The sequence below is a fragment of the Oncorhynchus clarkii genome, chromosome 21 (assembly GCF_045791955.1).
Source record: "Oncorhynchus clarkii lewisi isolate Uvic-CL-2024 chromosome 21, UVic_Ocla_1.0, whole genome shotgun sequence".
Classification (NCBI taxonomy): Eukaryota; Metazoa; Chordata; class Actinopteri; order Salmoniformes; family Salmonidae; genus Oncorhynchus; species Oncorhynchus clarkii.
In genome coordinates, this window is record NC_092167.1 from 15,321,063 (window position 1) to 15,337,866 (window position 16,804).

General features: G+C 47.7%; 1 protein-coding gene and 1 pseudogene across 1 annotated transcript in view; one reads left to right on the plus strand and one right to left on the minus strand.

Annotated features, from left to right (window-relative positions):
• Positions 1 to 3,312: 3,312 nt before the first annotated feature.
• On the minus strand, positions 3,313 to 12,212 carry LOC139379354 (phytanoyl-CoA dioxygenase, peroxisomal-like; annotated as a pseudogene).
• Positions 12,213 to 14,211: 1,999 nt separating this feature from the next.
• LOC139378638 (cyclin-dependent kinase 17) overlaps positions 14,212 to 16,804 on the plus strand; it is a 36,290-nt gene continuing 33,697 nt past the window's right edge. Inside the window, exon 1 of the mRNA XM_071120987.1 lies at positions 14,212 to 14,538. The gene's annotated coding sequence lies outside the window, so the exon portion shown is untranslated. The remainder of the gene's footprint in view (positions 14,539 to 16,804) is intronic.

Below are 16,804 nucleotides of genomic sequence, written 5' to 3' on the forward strand. Positions count from 1 at the left end.
CTCTTCTCTCCTCCTCTCATCCTTCCCTTCCTCTTCCTCCTCCTCTCCCTCTCCTCCTCCTCATCCTTTCCCTGTCCTCCTCCTCCTCTCCCTCTCCTCCTCCTCATCCTTTCCCTGTCCTCCTCCTCTTCTCTCCTCTCCTCCTCTTCTCTCCTCCTCTCATCCTTCCCTTCCTCTTCCTCCTCCTCTCCCTCTCCTCCTCCTCCTCCTTTCCCTGTCCTCCTCCTCTTCCCTCCTCTCCTCCTCTTCTCTCCTCCTCTCATCCTTCCCTTCCTCTTCCTCCTCCTCTCCCTCTCCTCCTCCTCCTCCTTTCCCTGTCCTCCTCCTCTTCCCTCCTCTCCTCCTCTTCTCTCCTCCTCTCATCCTTCCCTTCCTCTTCCTCCTCCTCTCCCTCTCCTCCTCCTCATCCTTTCCCTGTCCTCCTCCTCTTCCCTCCTCTCCTCCTCTTCTCTCCTCCTCTCATCCTTCCCTTCCTCTTCCTCCTCCTCTCCCTGTCCTCCTCTCATCCTTCCCTTCCTCTTCCTCCTCCCCTTCTTCCTCCTCTCTCTCCTCCTCTCTCTCCTCCTCCTTTCCCTGTCCTCCTCCTCTTCTCTCCTCTCCTCCTCTTCTCTCCTCTCCTCCTCTTCTCTCCTCCTCTCATCCTTCCCTTCCTCTTCCTCCTCCCCTTCTTCCTCCTCTCTCTCCTCCTCCTTTCCCTGTCCTCCTCCTCTTCCCTCCTCTCCTCCTCTTCTCTCCTCCTCTCATCCTTCCCTTCCTCTTCCTCCTCCTCTCCCTCTCCTCCTCCTCATCCTTTCCCTGTCCTCCTTCTCTTCTCTTTTCTCCTCCCCTTCTATCCCCCTCTCCTCCTCTTCTCTCCTCCTGCTCCTCCTCCACACCCTCCTGCTGTCCTCTCCTCTTCCTCCTCTTTTTCTCCTCTCCTCTTCCTCCTTCTCCCCTTCCTCTTCCTCTCCTCCTCCTCATGTCCTCCTTCTCTCATCTTCCTCCTCTTCTCTTCTCTCCTCTCCTGACCCGCCTCCTCCTCCACCTCCTCTCCTCCTCTTCTCTTTTTCAACAAGTGCTACATTACATGTGTCAATGACGTCAGACAGTGTTATCCAAGTGCTTTGAAATGTGTATGTCCCATATATATGAGATCTTAGAAGGCTTAGCTTACATGTCTCTTGTATGTTTTTTATATATAATACATGTAACATTTCTGTTGTCTAAATGTTAACCACCCATAGAAGTCAGATTTTGCAATTATCTTCTATGAATCTTGTTAGTGTATTTGCTGCCATATGTATTACTGACAAGTTCCAGGTAGAACAGATAAGAATCTCGTTAAATTATTTTATATCTTTTCCATGTGGGGAAGTGGTGATGCAGCCAGTCAAGATGCTCTCAAATGGTGCAGCTGTATAACCTTTTGGGGATCTGAGGACCCATGCCAAATCTTTTCAGCCTCCTGAGGGGGAAGAGCTGAATAACTTTTTACTGTTTCACATTCAAGCTTCAAGGTGAAGTTCAGCTTTTTTTCTTCTTTCCTCTAAAAGGAATCTACCTTCAGTATCTATGTAGCCACAATTATGACAAACAGCCAGACCACCTCCACAAATACTGCAGAAGTCATCATCCAGTTTACAAACGCAATAACTCCACCTTGAGGACTGTTCATGCATTTACATAAACACATGCAGTTGTCTATGTGCTGGAAAAATCAAGAAGAGCTCACTTTAAGATTCTCTCAATAGGAAACTGGGCAGAGGAGTCTGTCCTTGGCTTCTGTTTATCTGAGTGAATGAGTGCCTTAGAGACGTGTGTGTGTGTGTGTGTGTGTGATCATGAAAAGAGTATGAGGTTTGTGGGTATTGATTTTGACACTGAATTACATGTGTAAAGTTGATAGGATATCATGTATGGTGTCTGTGATTAAACGGTAGACTTAAGGGTTTCCCCTTTACTCTGAATGGAATGGCTGTTCTCCTTTCCATGACACACAGACGCGCGTGGCACGGCACACACACACACGCAGCCCTTAGGTGTTTTCTTTGGTTCCACAGGAGAGGTACCAGCCCTAGTCAGGAAACATCTCAGCCTCCGTTTGAAAACACAGGGGAAACACTCGCCAACACACAGGAACTCTCTTTCCTTCGCACATACGTAGATCCTATCACTTGCCTGGTATCCAGACTGGTGCTGTATATGGAAATTGGACTTGGATGCTATCCATCTTAATTGTAATTCTCTTTCTCTGTCTTTAAATGGTCCTTTTTGTTCCACCCCCCCCCCCCCCCTCTCCCCCCCCCCCCCTTACTATTCTAAGAACTCTACCTCCCCCCAACACTGTGTCTGGATCTGGGACAATGTGGGACACTGGGATTGTGTCTCCAAGGTGATGGAGATTTCACAGAGCTTTAGCCGCTGAATATTCATGAGGCCTGGGGCTGGGGGGAGGGGCTGGCTGGGAGTGTGTCTGGAAAGCAGATTGGGTCGAGGGGGAAGGGGAAGTTTAGGTAAAACACATCAGATTTAGGGGATCAAGAATGGTCTCCGAGGTGGTGTGTGTGTCTGGGATGTGGCACAAAGGAGTGAGGAAACCAAAAGAGTATCTCACCCTCCTCATTAGAATCTCACCATCCTCACTAGAACTCCAAGGAACAGATGATAAAGAGAGTAAAGCAATTGATTCTGAGTCCGTTTATTTTCAGTTACATCGACAATAATGAAAGGAAATCACATAAACTCATTTTCAAACCATTTTTAAACACAATTACTCATTACAAACTCATTAAAAGCAGCATAGATTTGATTGTTAAGGCGGTGATGTAAAATACACCTAGGATTCTGTTATGTTGAGGCATCAAGGTTACTGGTATTTCATGGTGGACTGGTTTCCAAAGTGTACTAAAACACACCCATATTCATAACAGCAATAGCCTGCTATTCACCTTCATCCACTCATCTCTCTCATACACACTCTCTTTCTCCCAGTCTATCACGCTCTCTCTCTCTCTCTCTCTCTCTCACACATTCTACCTCTGCTCCTCTCACTTCAGTCCACCACACAGTAAGTACTTTATTGTTAGGCAGAAGATGATTACTTCAATCAATGTTTAACTGTGCAATTAACATCCATTTAGTTTAATATGTTGAACACACCCAGAAAACATCCCTGACTGGACTCTTGGACACTCTCTCTCGCCCAATGAATAAATGACTCCTGTCACTGAGACTCAGTTTATTGGCTGGTGGATTTGTCAACTTTTTTCAATCTCCTTTGATTGGTAGGTTGTTAGTGGTGAGTGACCGTCACACTGCGGTGGGCGGGCTCTCTCACAGATTGGTCCAATCCCCTTGCACCAGACGGCCCCTTACAGCCCAGGTATCCTATAACACACGCAACAGACAGTGTTAGACACAGCACACTGTTACACACAGTTTATTAACAATGTGTTTGATGTATACTGTGTCACTCCTGCAGAGATGTGATGTACCTCGAATGTGGCGTCATCAACAGCATATTTGCTTGCTGCGATCTCATACACCTCCAGCCCTATGTTCTCCTGGGTGGTTCCCCTCACGTCAATGTAGTAGCAGTTAGCTCCGGCATAGTGGCAGGAGATGGCCTACACCCACACACACACTTCCATGATTTATGGATCCTAGAATGGTTAGGTATATATGGCTTCCAGAGTGTTTTTCAGTGGTGAATGTGTTACCTTGTGGAAGCCCTGCTTCTGGTTCATTTCAGATCCATGGATCAATAGAGGTTGGAAGAACACTGTGTCTCCTTTCTCCATCTCCAGGTGCACCCTTGGATGATTTGGGTCGTAGTCACGGACACCGTGGTACATCTTATTGACCCCGCCCTGAGGAAGAGGAAAGGGAAGTGATGTCACAAGATCAAGTGGGGGTAGTCATGCTTGTTGAGGAAGCAGCTGTGTGTGTACTACCTTCCACTCTGGGTAGTCGTGTTCTTTGAGGGTGCCATGGTGAGAACCAGGAAGGACCACCAGGGAGTGAACCTTTTCCATGGCGGTCCAGGACCACACAATACGGTCCGCCGGACAGAATGGAAAATAATGCAGGTCCTGGTGCATGGAGTGACGAGATGTCCTATTACCTGAGCTAGATCACACACACACACACAAATAAACATACATTAAATAGACAGGCTCCCTGTTTTCACTCTCTCAAAGGTGTGTCTATGTGTGTCTTTCTGGATAAGGGTCAGTGTTAGGGGTTGAGGGTCAGGGGTTAGAGTTTAGACCTGTGTCTGGGGGCTTGTTGATCAGCATGGTGTGCATGGCCATGATGTTGGACCAATGAAACACTCCACATAATAGTGCTCAGATGGTGCCGGAAGAAATGGCAACCGTTTTACAGGCGCCTAACCAATTGTGCTATTATGTGGGTTTTTTTTTCGTGTTATTTGTAACTTATTTTGTACATAATGTTTCTGCCACCGTATCTTACGGCAAAAAGAGATTCTGGATATCAAGACAGCGATCACTCACATCAGATCAGCCAAAGATTTTTTCTTCAAAAAGCAGGACACACAGGATGTACTTCAGACACTCGACAAGGCCAATATCCCCGTCATTGGCAGGAGAAAGAGACGCAGGTATAGAGGACACAGGGCGGGGTGCCTTGTAAGGATCCACCGACGACGAGTGGGAATTCTGCCCTTTCCATCAATATTACTTGCCGACGTACAATCATTTGACAATAAATTAGACGAGGTATGATCATGAATATCCTACCAACGGGACATCAACAACTGTAATATCTTATGTTTCACCGAATCGTGGCTGAGTGATGACATGGATAACATTCAGCTGGCATGATATACCCTGCACCGGCTAGATAAAACGAGGGGAGGCGGTCTGTGTATATTTGTAAACAACAGCTGGCGCATGAAATTTAAGGAAGTCTCTAGATTTTGCTCACCTGAGTATCTCATGATAAGCTGTAGACCAAACTATTTGCCAAGACAGTTTTCATCTATATTTTTCGTGGCTGTTTATTTACCACCACAGACGGATGCTGGCACTAAGACCGTACTCAGTCAGCTGTATAAGGAAATAAGCAAACAGGAAAACGCCCACCCAGGTTGGCACTACTACTGGCTGGGGACTTTAATGCAGGAAAAATGAATTCAGTCTTACCTAATTTCTATCAGCATGTTAAATATGCAACCAGAGGGAAAAAAACTCTAGACCACCTTAACACCACACACAGAGACGCATACAAAGCTCTCCCTCGCCCCCCATTTGGCAAATCTGACCATAATTCCATCCTCCTGATTCCTGTTTACGAGCGAAAACTAAAGCAGGAAGCACAAGTGACTCGGTCAATAAATAAGTGGTCAGATGACGCAGATGCTAAGCTACACCACATCAGTCACTGGCTTCATAAATAAGTGCATCGATGACTTCATCCCCACAGTGTACATACCCCAACCAGAAGCCATGGATTACAGGCAACATCCTCACTGAACTAAAGGTTAGAGCTGCCGCCTTCAAGGAGCGGGACTCTAACCCGGACGCTTATAAGAAATCCTGGTACGCCCTCTGACGAATCATCAAACAGGCAAAGCGCCAATACAGGACTAAAATTGAATCATACTACATCAGCTTCGACGCTCATTGGATGTGGCAGAGCCTGCAAACTATTACAGACTACAAATGGAAGCACAGCTGCAAGCTGCCCAGTGACACGAGCCTACCAGACGAGCTAAATAACTTCTATGCTCGCTTCGAGGCAAGCAACATTGAGGCATGCATGAGAGCATCAGCTGTTCTGGACGACTGTGGGATCACGCTCTCCGTAGCCGACGTCAGTAAGACCTTCAAACAGGTCAACAATCACAAGGCCGCTGGGCCAGACGGATTACCTGGACGGGTGCTCCGGGCATGTGCTGACCAACTGGCAAGTGTCTTCACTGACATTTTCAACATGTCACTGATTGAGGCTGTAACACCAACATATTTCAAGCAGACCACCATAGTCCCTGTGCCCAAGAACACCAAGGTAACCTGCCTAAATGACTACCGACCCATAGCACTCACGTCTGTAGCCATGAAGTGCTGTGATAGGCTGGTCATGGCTCACATTAACACAATTATCCCAGAAACCCTAGACTCACTCCAATTTGCATACCGCTCAAATAGATCCACAGATGATGCCATCTCTATTGCAGTCCACACTGCCCTTTCCCACCTGGACTAAAGGAACACCTATGTGAGAATGGTATTGTCACGGCTGGCTGAAGGACTGGACCAAGGTGCAGCATGGTAAGCGTACATTTTAACTTTATTTAAAAATGACGCCGACAAAACGAAGAACAACAAAAACAACCGTGACGCTTTGGGCTATGTGCCCTGAACAACTACAAAGTTAACGTCCCACAAAACAGGTGGGGGAAAAGGGTACCTAAGTATGGTTCTCAATCAGAGACATCGATAGACAGCGGCCTCTGATTGAGAACCACACCCGGCCAAACACATAGAAATAGAAAATCATAGAAAAAAGGACATAGAATGCCCACCCTAGTCACACCCTGGCCTAACCAAAATAGAGAATAAAAAGCCTCTCTATGGCCAGGGCGTGACAGGTATTCATTGACTACGGCTCAGCGTTCAACACCATAGTGCCCTCAAAGCTCATCACTAAGCTAAGGATCATGGGACTAAACACCTCCCTCTGCAACTTGATCCTGGACTTCCTGACAGGCAAGCCCCCAGGTGGTAAGGGCAGGTAACAACACATCTGTCACGCTGATCCTCAACACTGGAGCCACTCAAGGGTGCGTGTACAGTCCCCTCCTGTACTCCCTGTTCACCCACGACTGCATGGCCAGGCACGACTCCAACACCATCATTAAGTTTGCAGATGACACGCCTGATCACTGACAACGACGAGACAGCCTATAGGGATGAGGTCAGAGACCTGGCCGGGTGGTGCCAGAATAACAACCTATCCCTCAACGTAATCAAGACAAAGGAGATGATTGTGGACTACAGGAAAAGGAGGACCGAGCACGCCCCCATTCTCATCGACCGGGCTGTAGTGGAGCAGGTTGAGAGCTCCTTGGCGTCCACATCACTAACAAACTAGAATGGTCCAAACACACCAAGACAGTTGTGAAGAGGGCACGACAAAGCCTATTCCCCCTCAAGAAACTAAAAAGATTTGGCATGTGTCCTCAGATCCTCAAAAGGTTCTACAGCTGCAACATTGAGAGCGGTTGAGTGGTTGCATCACTGCCTGGTACGGCAACTGCTCAGCCTTCGACCGCAAGACACTACAGAGGGTAGTCCATACGGCACCGACCATCACTGGGGCTAAGCTACCTGCCATCCAGGACCTCTATACCAGGTGGTGTCAGAGGAAGGCCCTCAAAATTGTCAAAGCCTCCAGCCACCCCAGTCATAGACTGTTCTTTCTGCTACCACATGGCAAGGGGTACAGAAGCGTCAAGTCTAGGACCAAAAGGCTTCTCAACAGCTTTTACCCCCAAGCCATAAGACTCCTGAACAGCTAATCAAATGGCTACCCGGATTATGCATTGTGTTCCGCCAACCCCTCTTTCACCCTGCTGCTACTCTCTGTTTATCATCTTTGCATAGTCACTTGAACTAATCCTACATGTACATATTACCTCAAATAGCCCGACTAACAGGTGCACCCGCACATTGACTCTGTACAGGTACCACCTGTATATTGCCTCGCTACCGTTATTTTTTACTGTTTTTATTTTTATCGAATTTTCTTATCTATTGTTTACCTAATAGCTATTTTTTACTTAGAAACTGCACTGTTGGTTAAGGTCTTGTATTCTGCGCACGTGACAAATACACTTTGATTTGATTTGAATGCAGGATCTGAGAACGACAAAGACAAGTGAAATAATAAAGAAATAAAGGAAAGAAAGACTGTAAGAAGAACGTGTGTGTTGAGCTTGTGTGCTTGAGAGTGTGTGTGTGTGTGTGCTTGAGAGAGAGTGTCTGTGTGTGTGTGTGTGTGTGTGTGTGTAACGGTTCTCCTCTTGTGAAGTAAAGGCGGACCAAAGCGCAGCGTGGTGGTTGTTCATTATATTTATTGACGACACTATACATGAACAAACTAACGAAAACAAAACAAGAAACGTGAGAACTCAAAACAGCCCTGTCTGGTGCAAACACAAAAACAGGAACAATCACCCACAAACAAACAGTGAAACCCAGGCTACCTAAGTATGATTCTCAATCAGAGACAACTAATGACACCTGCCTCTGATTGAGAACCATACTAGGCCGAAAACCTAGAACTGCCCCAAAACATAGAAAAACAAACATAGACTGCCCACCCAACTCACGCCCTGACCATACTAAATAAATACAAAAACAAAGGAAATAGAGGTCAGAACGTGACAGTACCCCCCCCCAAAGGTGCGGACTCCGGCCGCAAAACCTTGACCTATAGGGGAGGGTCTGGGTGGGCGTCTGTCCGCGGTGGCGGCTCTGGCGCGGGACGCGGACCCCACTTCGCCATTGTCTCAGTCCGCCTTATTGTCCGCCTCCGTGGCTTACTCACCATGCCCACCCCTCTCAATGACCCCACTGGACAGAGGGGCTGCTTGGGACAGAGGGGCAGCTCGGGACAGAGGTGAAGCAGCTGCTCGGGACAGAGGGACAGCTGCTCGGGACAGAGGGACAGCTGCTCGGGACAGAGGGGCAGCTGCTCGGGACAGAGGGGCAGCTGCTCCGGGCGGAGGGGCTCTAGCGGCCCCTGGCTGACTGGCGGCGCTGGCGGCCCCTGGCTGACTGGCGGCACTGGCGGCCCCTGGTTGACTGGCGGCACTGGCGGCCCCTGGCTGACGGGCGGCACTGGCGGCCCCTGGCTGACGGGCGGCACTGGCGGCCCCTGGCAGACGGGCGGCGCTGGCGGCGCTGGGCAGACGGACGGCGCTGGCGGCGTTGGGCAGACGGGCGGCGCTGGCGGCGCTGGGCAGACGGGCGGCGCTGGCGGCGTTGGGCAGACGGGAGGCTCCGGCAGAGGCGCCGGACAGGCGGGAGGCTCCGGCAGAGGCGCCGGACAGGCGGGAGGCTCCGGCAGAGGCGCCGGACAGGCGGGAGGCTCCGGCAGAGGCGCCGGACAGGCGGGAGGCTCCGGCAGAGGCGCCGGACAGGCGGGAGGCTCCGGCAGAGGCGCCGGACAGGCGGGAGGCTCCGGCAGCGGCGCCGGACAGGCGGGAGGCTCCGGCAGAGGCGCCGGACAGGCGGGAGGCTCCGGCAGCGGCGCCGGACAGGCGGGAGGCTCCGGCAGAGGCGCCGGACAGACGGGAGACTCCGGCAGAGGCGCCGGACAGACGGGAGACTCCGGCAGCGCTGGAGAGGAGGAAGGCTCTGGACGGATGGGCCGGAGAGACAGCCTGGTACGGGGAGCTGCCACCGGAGGGCTGGGGTGTGGAGGTGGTGACGGATAGACCGGGCCGTGCAGGCGCACTGGAGCTCTTGAGCACCGAGCCTGCCCAACCTTACCCGGTTGAATGGTCCCGGTCGCCCTGCCAGTGCGGCAAGGTGGAATAGCCCGCACTGGGCTATGCAGGCGAACCGGGGACACCGTGCGCAAGGCTGGTGCCATGTAAGCCGGCCCAAGGAGACGCACTGGAGACCAGATGCGTAGAGCCGGCTTCATGGCACTTGGCTCGATGCCCACTCTAGCCCGGCCGATACGCGGAGCTGGAATGTACCGCACCGGGCTGTGCACCCGCACTGGGGACACCGTGCGCTCCACAGCATAACACGGTGCCTGCCCGGTCTCTCTAGCCCCCCGGTAACCACAGGAAGTTGGCTCAGGTCTCCTACCTGGTGTAGCCATACTCCCTGTTAGCCCCCCCCCAAGAAATTTTTGGGGCTGACTCCCGGGCTTCCATCCACGACGCCGCGCTGCCTCCTCATACCAGCGCCTCTCCGCTTTCGCCGCCTCCCGTTCTTCCTTGGGGCGGCGATACTCTCCTGGCTGAGCCCAAGGTCCTTTACCGTCTAGTTCGTCCTCCCATGTCCATACCTCCTCGCGCTGCTCCTGCTGCTGCTTTCTCCTTTGCCCATTACCACACCGCTTGGTCCTGTTGTGGTGGGTGATTCTGTAACGGTTCTCCTCTTGTGAAGTAAAGGCGGACCAAAGCGCAGCGTGGTGGTTGTTCATTATATTTATTGACGACACTATACATGAACAAACTAACGAAAACAAAACAAGAAACGTGAGAACTCAAAACAGCCCTGTCTGGTGCAAACACAAAAACAGGAACAATCACCCACAAACAAACAGTGAAACCCAGGCTACCTAAGTATGATTCTCAATCAGAGACAACTAATGACACCTGCCTCTGATTGAGAACCATACTAGGCCGAAAACCTAGAACTGCCCCAAAACATAGAAAAACAAACATAGACTGCCCACCCAACTCACGCCCTGACCATACTAAATAAATACAAAAACAAAGGAAATAGAGGTCAGAACGTGACAGTGTGTGTGTGTGTGTGTGTGTGTGTGTGTGTGTGTGTGTGTGTGTGTGTGTGTGTGTGTGTGTGTGTGTGTGCGCGCGCGTGCGTGCGTGCCTGTGTGTGAATGAATCCGTCCGTGTCAGCCTGATCACTAGAAATACACTTCGAATTCAGACGTTTGAAAAGGTCCTAAAAACATATGTATGCCTTCCTCGGCGCTCACCAAAAAAAATAAAAAGGATCGCCCGGCACGAACTTGTGATGTTCGGGGACAAAGAACGCTGCTCAGACCACTGCGCTACGGCAGCTCCCAATGCTCTAGCAAACCGCAATGAATAATTAATCCATCAAATATAGCTGTTAATCCAAAAGATGTCGAATTTCGAAGGGAAACTATGAGATCTGATGCAGTCCGCATGCGTGGGTGTGTGTCCATGCAGTGTGTGTACCTGAGGCAGGCTACAGTAGCGGAATTACTCAGGCTCTTCCTGGAAGTCCTGCAGCTTGGAGATGGCCTTCTGGTCAGGGATGAACTCTGACTTGGCGATGGACATGTCCCTCATCACCACCAGCCCCGGGACCTGCACCTCCCGACGAAATATCCGCTCAAACGCCGCCCTGCCACACACACACACACACACAAACTCAGTCCTTGTTCAGGGTAGCATCACTAATTAAGCCCAGCTGGTAAAGCCATGTGTCTCTGGTACAGAGGAGCAGTGTTCTAGTGTTCTGCTGGTGAACCATGCTGCATGTGGGGTCAAAGACAGGGGACATATTGAAGCGCTGGTGGAGACAGTCAAGTGAAGTGATCTTCAGGCATTTTTCTCTTCTGTGGTCTTTTTCTACTTTTATCATTGAGCATTCTACGTTAGACGCCTGTTTTTTGTTTATCTAGTGTTATCCTTTCAGTAACATCTGAGACCTTTTCTGTTGTCTCGCTCATGGTGTTGTGGCCTTACCTGAATCTGTCAATGTGCTCCCCAGACACCAGGCCCTTGATAAGGAGGAAGCCATCCTCCTCATAGGAGATTCTCTGCTCAGTGCTCAGCAGATCATTGTCAAAGGAATACCTGGATACCCCAAGTGAATGACAGTGTGATAAACGCTTATTAGACTCATGTGTTTAGATACAGAGTGATGGTAACTCAAAGTTGAACTACTGAGATGATCTCAGCATTGTGTAATGTGCACAGTAAGTAGGGCAAGGGTCAATACCTGTACTTTTAGACTGTCCTGATATAAGGCCATTGACATGGCCAAAAACAGCTCAAACAGGAGATTGATGTGTCACTTACTGTACCTCAGTGCTTGTGGTTGATAGTAGGCAACGTTTTGGCCAGAGGTAGATGCTTGCTTTATGCAATGAATTAAGGCCATATATGAATTATTTCTTACAACAAAATTGTTATTTGTAGCTATTACACATTTATGTAAGCTATGTTATACCGTTAATTATAACAACAAATTAAATTGTGAATAAGCTATAGCCTAATAGTTAGACTATACAAGCAGGCCTTTTACGCATTCATAGGCTATAAGATAATGTAGTTTATATGCATAAATGAACACATTTACAGAAAATAAATACATTTTGCAATGTTACAGTTCCACTCCCAATGCTCAGTTTGCTCTGAAAAAGCCTGACAATTACAGTAAAACAGTTGAAAAGGATACAACAAAAGAAGATGTTCGATCGAGATGATTCACGACCACTTTCAGTCTGTCTGCCGCTCCAGACATTTTGCAAGAATATATGTTTTATTGTGTATTCCCTTCGATGCGCAGACAGCCATATGCCCACTGTTATGTAGACCTATGCTGCTGGTGAAGGCTACTCTCCAACTAGGTCAAGGTTCACAAGTGACAATGTCACACCCTGATCTGTTTCACCTGTCTTGTGATTGTCTCCACCCCCCTCCAGGTGTCACCCATCTTCCCCATTATCCTCTGTGTATTTATACCTGTGTTCTCTGTTTGTCTGTTGCCAGTTTGTTTCGTTTGTAGAACCTTCCAGCGTTTCCCCTTGCTCCTGTCTTGGTTCCTGCTTTCTAGGTTTTCCCGGTTTTGACCCTTCTGCCTGCCCTGACCCTGAGCTTGCCTGCCGTCCTGCACCTTTGCCCCACTACTCTGAATTACCGACCTCTGCCTGACCTGACCCTGACTGCCATCCTATACCTTTGCCCCTGTTGTTGTAATAAACATTGTTACTTTGACAGTCTGCATCTGGGTCTTACCTTAAACGTGATAGAGAAGGACATTGACAGATGCGCGCACACACACACACGTTTGTTGTACTTTTCTTTTGGGGTAAGAACAATTGAGTCCCATTCAATATCCTATTTTCCCTTACATCTAACCCTTAACCTAACCCTTACCTTAATACTAAAAATAAAACTAAAACTAACCCTAAACTGAACCCTAATGGTAACCCTTTTGGTCCCCACAAGGATAGTAAAACCAAACACACACACACACACACTATTAATTGAATGGAAGATTTCCCTCATTTCAGCCTGGCCGCAGAGCTCATTTCAGTCATGGTCAACAACAACAACAAACAAGGAAACAAATAATTGGACACAAAACACTAAATACCACTCCTCAATCCTGTCCGGTGGCAACCATCCGCATATGCCCACAAGACATGAGAGAATAAAAGAAAACAGAGCATCTTTGTGACAAACTTACAAAACATGCAACAGATATAGCCTAATAATTGAATGAACTATTATGGGACATAAATCAACAGATATAGCCTAAATATTGAATGGACTATTAGGGGACAGAGATCAACAGATATAGCCTAAATATTGAATTAACTATTATGGGACAGAAATCAACAGATATAGCCTAAATATTGAATTGAACTATTAGGGGACAGAAATCAACAGGCGCAGACTCAAGTGAGAATTAATTCCCTTAGCCTAAGTAGATCGATCCATGCATGCTTCCAAAATCAAAGGGCCCAATCCAATTCCAAGAGTTAATCAATTAATAACAGGAGTGGAAAAAGTACACAATTGCCATACTTGAGTAAAAGTAAAGATACCTCAATAGAAAATGACTCAAGTAAAAGTGCAAGTCCCCCAGTGAAATACTACTTGAGTAAAAGTATAAAAGTATTTTTTTTTAAATATACTAAAATATCAAAAGTGAAAGTATAAATAATTTCAAATTACTTATATTAAGCAAACCAGATTCCAACATCTTCTTGTATTTTTTATGTATGGATAGCCAAGGGTACACCAACACTCAGACAAAATTTACAGATGAAGCATGTGTGTTTAGTCTGCCAGATCAGAGGCAATAAGGATGACCAGGGATGTTTTCTTAATTAGTGTGTGAAAACAGACAATTTGACTGTCCTGCTAAGCATTCAAAATGTAATGAGTACTTTTGGGTGTCAGGGAAAATGTATGGAGTAAAAATTGTATTATTTTCTTTAGAAATGTAGTGAAGTAAAGGTAGTCAAAAATATAAAGAGTAAAGCAAAGTACAGTACAGATACCCCCCAAAAGTACTCAGAAGTACTTAAAAGTAGTACTTAAAAGTATTTTTACTAAGTAGTTTGCACCACTGATTAATAGTCCTAGTTGTCAGAGAATGTCGGCTAAGATGTATCTGTGTACTAAGCCTACTGCAGGAGGCGCTACAAAACTACTCATTGAATATTGGTGCTGCTGGTATGCGGCCACCAATCGCATTCAGTTTATTTCCCCCCTCTCTCCGTGTCAGCAGCAGCATAGGCGGAGGCGTCAGAATGTGGGCAGCCACAGTTTGCACCTCTACCGGTTCATCCACGGACACAATCCGTTCTCACTCCCCATAAACTCCCTGCTCGTCATAGAAGTGAGCTTTCGGGAATCTGGTCTGTAATTTTGTATCATTTGAATTTTGAATACGGTGTTCAAGTGAGAACATTCTGTACGGAAGAATGTGAGCAAGAGAAAAGCAAGACGTAGACGAACTGTTTTTTTACGGGTGGGTGGAAAGACGGGCATCCGGCCTCCGAGGAAGCGCCCATCGAGGTGTGGAAGTCAGGTAGAAACAACGTACATCGTTTTTGGTAAGTAGCCAAATGTTGTGGCTTCATGTAGGTTTACAAGCACACTATCCATCCGAATGGCTACTGAAATGACTAGAAACAATGTTACCAGCGCGCAATGTTGCGTCGCCACAAGGGTCTGGTTGAGTTGACCAACTATTTTGCTCGCTTGTCAAAATAGGACTAGCTACCGGACACCTACTAATATGAGTTCTATTAACACAATTATATGTGTGGTTTAAATACCTTAGTGAGTGGTTAGAATGGGCAATACCATTGCTGTTTATTTGCCTTCAACCTATAGGCTAACTTACGCACCATCTGATTTTCAACACCATGTTGTCAACATCTTTTAGGCTATAACCCAGGAAAATCGGAAGCATGTAACGTCACATACAGTAGGTTACATTGAAAGTGCTGAGTATGCCAATGCCTTGTGCCGTGTCAGTTAGATGCATGTCATCACATTCTATACACAGATTCCTTTCAGGGTTACACTGGCTTCGTTTGTTTTTGCCCAATTTTATGTTTTGCTGTAGCCTATCTGAACCGTTAAAATAACAATGTATTATAGGCTTTACGGTCCATAACAGGTGTCGCACATTGTACGTTTGTGTCAAATGTGCATATATGAAACTGATTGGCTACTGTGTACAATGTTATCAATGAATGTAAGGTTGATAGGCCGATAAGTTATAATTCACAGCATGTAGATGTCTGAACGAGGGTTACTGTAAGTGTGTAATAGTGATGATGAGGAATTGGTTCCTTGGACCACAGTAATACCTGGCACACTCTAATCTCAGTCTAGCAGCGCTTAGCTGTGACTGCCTCTCAGGGAAACAATATCATGGTATAATTGGTGGAAATGGATCAGTTCAGTCAGATTTCCCTCTGAAAACCATGCCACAAAGATACCAGGCAAGCAGACTGGCATTGGATACATCCCCCATGAAGGTCAAACCTTGATAGTGTAGTTGGAAGAGGGCAACAATAGAGAAGAATTGAGGTACACATTATGTCCATCTTTCCTATTGAGGTACACATTATGTCCATCTTTCCTATTGAGGTACACATTATGTCCATCTTTCCTATCCTATTGGCAGTTCCAAATTATGACAGGTGTGTGGTTGTGATGACGCTCGTCCTCCTGTGCTCGTCTCATTGGAGCTGTGTCATTTCACCTCTGACCCCTGTGATGTTTTTCCAGTGGTGGTGTAGCCTACATGTCTGTTTGGAACAGCCCTTTACTGTGCGTCTGGAGCCAATATGGCCCTGGGCTGAAATACGCACCCTCCCCACCATCTATCCCCCCCAGCACTGCATGTGTCCGGAGTGTGTTTTTCATCCACCATAGGTGTGTCTGTGTGTGTGTGTCAAATCTTAGTAGTTGTCAGTTAGTTCTTGGCCAAGAGGTATGTGTGTAAATGTACTCAGGTTAGACCGAGCAGTTCCCTGCAGCTAGAATGACCCAGATCAGGAGTATGTAGCCAAGTTGTTCTATCCGTGTGAAACCAATCCCTCATGACAGGCTAATTATACTGACCCAAACCCTCATGTTTCTGTCCCAACTCTCTCTAATCTCTCTCTAGTGCTACAGTGTAACCCAGCTGATAATAGCATGCCACGATAACCTTGATATTGATCAGTCTCAGTGCTGGGAGGTGAAGCGCATGGAAGGATAACAGAGACCGAATCAGATTATATACAGTTGTGATGGTGTACTGGTGCTCCGTGAGTTTCCTCTGTCGTGACTCATGAAAGGGCTCACACTCATCCTCTCCGGTCCGATTGGATATGATCATGTCGATTATTCATGGTAGATGCACGGAATGTCGTGCGGTACAGTCTGTCTTTTGCCAGCCCCCTCTTTCTCTCGCTCTGTCTCTCTTGCTGTCTCTCTCGCTCTGTCTCTCCCCCTCTGTTTCTGTGTGTTTGTGTCAACTCCCCTCTCTCCTCCTTTGACACCAGACTCTAAGCCGGTGCCATCCTCTCTCTCCCTCTGTCTTTGGGAAGGTTCCTCTGTGAGTGTTCTTTTCATAAGACCCTCTGCTTACTATACCCACAGTGTCTGCCTGTCTGTCTGTCTGACAAATGTTCAATCCATATGTCTGTCTGCCTTCACATGCAAATCAGCAGATCAAGTCTGAGGGAGGAGAGACGAGAGGAGAGGAGGGGGATGAAAAATAGAGGAGATGGTCCAGCAGTGGTGGAAAAAATACTCAATTGTCATAGTTGAGTTAAAGTAAAGAAAATGACTCCAGTGAAAGTGAAAGTCACCCAGTAA